This window comes from Perna viridis, chromosome 9, assembly GCF_037379345.1.
Source record: "Perna viridis isolate PV_CMFRI_1.1 ecotype Kerala chromosome 9, ASM3737934v1, whole genome shotgun sequence".
Taxonomy (NCBI): domain Eukaryota; kingdom Metazoa; phylum Mollusca; class Bivalvia; order Mytilida; family Mytilidae; genus Perna; species Perna viridis.
The window spans coordinates 588,325-595,937 of record NC_142453.1 but is presented as its reverse complement, the minus strand read 5'-3'; the positions used below and the strand labels follow the sequence as shown (position 1 = coordinate 595,937).

The 7,613-nt window shown below is 34.0% G+C and overlaps 1 pseudogene; it reads left to right on the top strand.

The window, feature by feature from the left end:
* The first annotated feature begins 1,002 nt into the window (after positions 1–1,002).
* On the top strand, positions 1,003–6,589 carry LOC148606008 (patched domain-containing protein 3-like; annotated as a pseudogene).
* The last annotated feature ends 1,024 nt before the right edge of the window (positions 6,590–7,613 follow it).

Genomic DNA, 7,613 nt, shown 5'->3' with positions numbered 1-7,613 from the left:
TTGTTGTGTATGTCTGTTTTCCATGTCTGGTCTTTGTCCCTGGATTGCATTCTTTTGATTATCGCTATAACCTTGGTTCCCGTGATTACTCTTTCTATGTAGGAACCTCCTCGTCATTCCTCAGTGTTAAGAACTTCTGTATCTTCACAGGTATTTAGTATTTTCATGATTTGCTTATCATGGTCTTATTTAATGCATGTCAGTTAATACCAGTAATTTAAACATTTTTTACTTTCCTGAGTTCGCAACATTTGTCCCGCTATCCAAAATTAATACACGGCTTTCAGATAAAAAAAAAACTATTGACTTGCGCTCGACTTTTTCTCAATCCCACTATGCGAAAAATTTGTAACTTTGATTTTACATTGCTGTCAGATCAAGTGTATACGGGTTTTGTCCTTTACTTTATTGTCTTGAACGATAAATTCTTAAATCAAATATATAATAGAAAACTATCTGCAATTTATACAAAAAAAGTCGACCCCTAAACCATACGCTTTTCCGTGATGTTTTTTTCTTCATGTTTTTGTTGTCAAGTGTGATTGTGGTCTACAATTCAAAGCTTTGACAGCAATAGTGTGGTATTGTTAGGGATATTTTTCTGAGCGTTTGTTTTTTGAAAAACTGGTAGAGTAATCAAACTATCTCGTATGCTCGTGTAGTGGAGACGTACTTTATCAGCTCCAAACAAAATGTCAGGAAAATGACTTAATAGACATTATTTTGTGGAAATTCATTCAGGAAACTCGTTCGAAGTTCTAGTTGGATTATATAGCAATGTTTCAATGAGTTGAAAGTAGCTGGAAATTATTGAAAACATTATGTATACAGTTCTGTGTATAGTATATATTAGGTAAAGTTTGAGCAGTGTTCACTGGTTTATGTGTAGTTGAGCAGATTGAAGGGTTTACCTGGTTTGTTATTATGACTATATATTTTATATGTAAACAAAAACAGCCATATTGATTGACATTGATCACCTCAATGTTTACACCCATAAACATGTCTCGCCGTCTAAGTAAACTATCTCCTCCCGAAAGAGAATATATAAAGAAACCTAACATGGAAACTTCACCTATGCTTGTATATAGCCTACCTTCTCCAACTCTTCATACTCCTGCTCTTGACCCTCGTTTACATCATACACTTTCATACATCCAATCAAGTCCCTCACATACAGCGCCAACCTCCTTTTCGCTGCAACCATCAGACTTAAGTAATATAGTGTTGCAGCTAAAGAGTGCCCTTGGCGAAGAAATCCAAACTATGATACAAACATTGTTCAAGCAGGAATTAGAAAGAGTACTTAAAGATTCCTTTCGTGGTCTAACTAATCAAATTGAAACTTTAAAACAGGAAAATGCTGAACTTAAAGACGAAATTGATTCACTTGAACAATATGGTAGAAGGGAATTGATGCGTGTTAGTGGTATAAGAGAGTAAGCTGATGAGAACACAACTGAAATAGTCACTCAGATTATTAAAGATATTGATAATGAGTATCAAGATGGTGATATCCTAAGGTCTCATCGAGTTGGAAATCCGACGCGAGTCAACAAAAGCGTTCGACCATTACCTCCTCGTCAGATAATTGTAAGAGTTAAGGACCCAATTGTAAAACGACGCATCCTCAAATGCAGTAAAAACCTGCGGGAATTCGAAAATTATTCCGATATTATGACCAACGAGGACCTTACAAAGCGACGCAACAGCCTTGCCTACAAAGCACGTAAGCTAAAATCAAATGGTTATTTTTCCAACTCTTGGACGCTGGATGGTAAAATATTCATTAAGAACATTAAAGGTCAAATCACTACAACAAACACCGATCTCGCCTTGCAAACATATGTGTTAAAAAACTGTCCGGGAGCAATGGAAGTATTATATCCACCGGTATCCACGATCCCGAAAACTGTCAGTATGTCTGCTGAAAGTGGTGACGGAAGTAATCTTATTTCTCCCGAACAATCTTATGCTGCAGCGGCAGCAATACCTGTTTCTCACGATTGACGAATGGATATCATAATAAATATATTTACAAGACAGCGTTCTATGTATATTGACTTCACTGTTTTTTGTCTTGTTTTGTTTATTGTGCTTTACTATACCCAAGCCTTAATAGCAATATTGCTTACTCTTGCGTGTCATGAATTAAACACATTGATTTATTATTTAATCACGTGACAAACACGTACATTAATAAATCACGTGTCACTCTATATCAGAGTACATGTATGATGTGGAGAACCTAAAACTTTCTTCGATATTATTATGCCTATAATCAAAAATAAAGCTTACTATTATCCCACAAAATTATTAATTTAACATATTTATTAAAGTGATCTGAAATTTATCTTCTCTTATAATTGTTAATGTAATTGTTCGCCGTCAGTAGCAGTGTAAATTATTATTGTACTATTACAGTCTTGATTGATGGCAAAAAACCCTTTGGCTTAACTAGATCATACTAGAACTAGATTATATTAGACATAAAATATATCAATTTCTTGAGTTGATTTCCACAAACACTCATTATACTAGAGTTAATCTCTACTTTGACATATCTACCTGTTATAATTTTTGTATATAACTTACTTATCTTTCTGTTTTACATATTTATTTTGTGTATGAGTATTGAATCTTTACAACTCTTCACTTTGCTTTGTATTTTGATTTTGTTGAAAGAGTTTTTTTTTGTGTACTTGTTATTATGTTTTACAAGACGGTTTGATTGAATTATTGTTTGACCACTCTCACTTAACTAAAGATGAATTAGGTGTAACCTAAATGTGTATTGGAATTAAACAATATAGAATGAGAGTGGGTCTTTTTCATTGTTTAACAAATTGTAAAACTAAAAAAAACATTAAGTCTGCTTGATGCTTTTTGTATTTGCATCATGATCTTAAGTGTAAATAATCTTTCGGCATTTACATGTGTTGTGAAAATCTATTTTTCGATAATTCGTCCTTCTCTTATATTCAATTTGTTACATGCAGAGCGAGGCGATAGTTACAAGACCGATACTTTAAAGGGTAAGTCTGGTCAAGGAGTCTTCTACTCCTAAAACTTGTCTTACTTTCATGATCATTTGTTTTAACTATCTGTATAGCTATCTTGTTAATCATCGGTGGTATAGAAATTAACCCTGGTCCTCTTGATGGAAATAATACGTTTAATGATAGTTCATTTTCTTCACTTGAAAATTCATCACTGACTTCTAAAATATGCGATATGTTTTTTTCATCCGTCTCATAGAGGAGGGTGGTAGGTATTTGGTTGCAATTAAAACTTAATGGTAAGATGGTCCTGTTCTCCACTTTTTATATTCCTCCAAATAGCAACATCGATATGTGCTGTCAGTTTTAAACTCGTCGAAGGCTTCAGGTCCAGACCTTATCAGTCCAAGATTACTGAAAGAGGGTGCCAATGTTTTAAAGTATCCATTATGCAAACTTTTTAATTTGTCCCTACGTGTTGGCAACTATCCTTCTAGTTGAAAAAGAGCGAATGTTACTCCCGTCTACAAAAGTAAGGCTCCAAACGAGGTAGAAAACTATCGCCTTATATCCCTGCTTAGTGCTGTCTCTAAGTGCGTGTGTATATAATCATGTCCATAATTATTTGCTTAATAATAGTTTATTGACAAAACATCAGTCTGGATTTTCTAAGGGGGACTCGGCAATTAATCAACTTATAGATATATCAAATAACTTTGGGAAATCTTTGGGTAGTGGAAATAAAATTAGGGTAGTATTCTTTGATATCAGTAAGGCCTTCGATATGGTTTGGCGCAAGGGTCTTCTCTTTAAACTTTTGCCTCTGGGAATTTCGGGTAAACTACTGGATTCCTTCAAAAAATATCTTTTTCAGTGATGTCCAAAGGGTTGTTTTAAACGGTTCACACTTAGAGTGGCAACCAGTAGAAGCTGGGGTTCCTCAGGAATCTATACTTGGACCCTTGTTATTTCTGATTTTCATTAATGATATTATTACAGAAATTAATTCTGTCATTAAGCTTTTTTGCGGATGATACTACCTTATATATGGTGGTTGACATCCCAAATGAATCCGCTACTATTCTGAATGGGGATGAGTAATCAAGGGAACCAAGGTTATAGCGGCAATCAAAAGAACGTATTCCAAGGACTAAGACCAGACATGGAAAACAGACATACACAACAAAGAACATAAAGTAACTAAAATCATACATACAAAGTAACAAAAGCAAATGAGCAACTCGGGATATTGAGAAAATGAACAAATGGGCATCTACATGCTTGGTTATATTTAACCCACATAAAACAGAATCACTTCTTGTATCTAGAAAACTGAATAAACCTGGTCATCCTCCACTCCTTATGGCTAATCAACAGATAAAAATGTTTCTAGTCACAAACCCCTCGGTCTCATTTGTTCCAGTGATGGTCTATGGCACAGTCATATAGATTATGTCGTTGCTAAAGCCTATAAGAGATTGAATATTTTGAAAAAAGTTTTTGCTTAATCGGTTTACACTGGAAAAAATTTATATCTCTTTTACACGCCTCATCCTAGAGTATGCGGATGTAATTTGGGATACAAAAAATTTAAGTCAGATTGATAAAGTTGAAAATATACAACTCGAAGCAGCCAGGATAGTTACAGGTGGGACCAAATTGACCTCACACCAAAATCTGTACACCGAAACTCACTGGGAAAAACTGACAGACAGACGGAAAAAACACAGACTGTTGTTATTCCATAAGATGTTAAATGGGAAAACACCGCAATATCTGACAGATCTAATAACAGATACTGTTGGAGTTCTACACAACCACAACACGCGTCAGACAAACAATATTCATGAACAAATTTTTATTCAGATTATTTTCTTCCGTCTACAGTAAAAGACTGGAATACTTTGCCTTCCGAGTTACGAAATACTGAATCTGTTGCCTCCTTTAAACGTCAGTTGTCAAATCAAGATAGAAAGACCCCATCTTACTATTACTCTGGTTGTAGACTTGTCAGATCCTACATGCACGTCTCAGAATGCATGAGCATCTTTTCCTAAAACATTTATCTGACTCACTAAGATGTATTTGTGGGCAAATAGGAACAGTTGAACATTTCACCTTATACTGTCTAAGATATGCTACTATAAGACAAAATATGTTTAATGCTATGACGGATTGTAATATCAATGTTAGGATTGATACGAGCTTATTTATCCTTGGATCTATGCAGCTATCAGATGAACAAAACTCTATGGTTTTTAAGCTTTTCCAGAAATTCATTTTGAAAAGTAAAAGGTTTAAAACATAAATTAATTGTTATTGATACTCATACATTCATACATTTATTTACTTATTTGAAAAAAAAAAAAAATATTTTTTTCTCTCTCCTCTTGGAAATTTACTGATTATTCCAATATATATACATTTCTGTTTGTAATTGTTTTCCTTCATTTTATTTTTCAACTGAATTCTTTACAAGTTCTTAAACTGTGCTATATTTTATTCAATGTATTTGTCATTGAGCATGCAAAAAAATGTCAATTATATCATGCTGGTCCTTATTGAGACAGATTTATAAAAGCATAACTATGCTTGTTTCTGGATCCTATATCTATCATATATGTATGTATGTTATCACATTTACGACTATATGAAATAAAATATGTTTAAACTAATCAAACTATCTGTGGTATAATTATTTTTCTTTTTAATTCTAGGAGCAGCTGTGTTTCTTTGTTATTTGAACTGTATCATGTTTTTCATGGGTTGCATGACGCTGCACGAAAAAAGGGTCGCTAAACTCGGAAAGTAAAAATCAAAAAGAAGAAAACATGGGATCCATTGAGTCTTGCATGTGCATCGGTACTATTCCAAAGAGGCGCGAGCACATCGACGGACCTATGAAAAATACCCACAAAGAGCTCTCAACAGATTCATTTTAACAAGACCCTCCAAAGTTGTTATAATTATCGTTTTTCTTAATTATATTGGCATATCGATTTGGGTGCATTTCATTTTGAACAAGGACTTGATCTAAACGCGTTGGTACCAGAAAAGTCATATCTATATAGCTACAACGAGATAGAAGATAAGTACTTCCCTAAAAACATCCCAGTGTCTTTGGTCATCCAACACAACGGAAACTTCTCCGGTAGTTCTACATGGAACATAATGACCAAACTTCAATCAGATGCTGAGAGTGACACGACGATAGATCCAGTGAAAACATTAAATTGGATGAGGGATTATCGAACCTTTCCACTCTATGACGGGTCATCTGAAGGAAAGTTTTTGGAAAATCTTAAAAACAAGTTCCTGCCACTAATGCCTATATACCAAAACGATATTATATTTGATAAGACAGATGGAAGAATAATGGCGTCTAGGATTTTCATACTTTCTATAGAAACGTCTGATACGAATCTCTTTACGATGACCTCATGCCCCGGATGCGGAAACTTGTTGAAAGCTATGTTTTTGATTCGGTCATTGCATATTCTACAGCGTTCATATTTAAGTCATGTCCTCTCCAATTTTTTTCTTCAACCACTGATGATAAAAAAAAGGTTGATGCCGAATCAGAAATCTAGGCATTATGGTATAGAATTTTCATATTTAAAGAACAAATTGCGGTCAAATTGAATTGTATTGATGAAAGAAACGAAAAAAATCAAGAAAAAAATCGTCATTGTTAGGGGTAACATGCTACATGACAAGGTGAAAATAGGAATGATATTCACTAATATATACTGAAACTGCAGAATTGGTATGATTGTTTCTTGAAATATATCTCCGAGAATTTTTCATGGTTTTCATGTTTTCATGCATTAGACGCACCGATTGAATAGATTCATTAAGTGTGATGTAGGTTTGAACACAGGATCTTGAGGTCATAAATTAGATCCATTAAATGAGCAAAATTGCACTAAACGTGTTCTTAGTGTATGGTTATGGATAGTAAAATGTTCTTAGTGTATGGTTATGGATAATAAAATGTTCTTAGTGTATGGTTATGGATAGTAAAATGTAAAAAAATTGTTAAAACAGCTTTTGCTTATTTAATGGATCTAACTCATGACCTCAAGTCCTTGTGGGTTTGAAAGTGAATTAATTTGAGAAGCATGGTAACATATAAAAGCGTATGTGGGTCAGCCAAACACGACCCATTTGAATCGACTCTTTTTGTTTATTTCATATCATTTGTGTGTGTTTTTAATTTTGTTTCATGTTTGTTTTTATTGACTAACAAAATTAACTGTTACAATAGAACCGTTTTGACTATTATGTTGAAGCGCTATATTCGATCGACGCTTCGAGCAGATTGGGTGTGGCAGTTTTTTGCTGTTCATTGTTAAAGGCCCACAAACAAATAGAAATTCTCTATTTTATTACACACCCCGAATACGATGTTTAAAGGGTAAATAGGTTTCACCCTAGCTGTCTGTCCAAATTATTTTTTTCTATGCAGCTTGCAGCATTGTTATCAAACTTTATGGGATGAAGTATAGCCATATGAAAATATGCATACTGTCGGGAATTGATATGTTTTGACAAAAATTGTAGCAATGATGGCTGTTGAACTCAGACGTTTTTCAGTAAAACTTGGTCTGATGC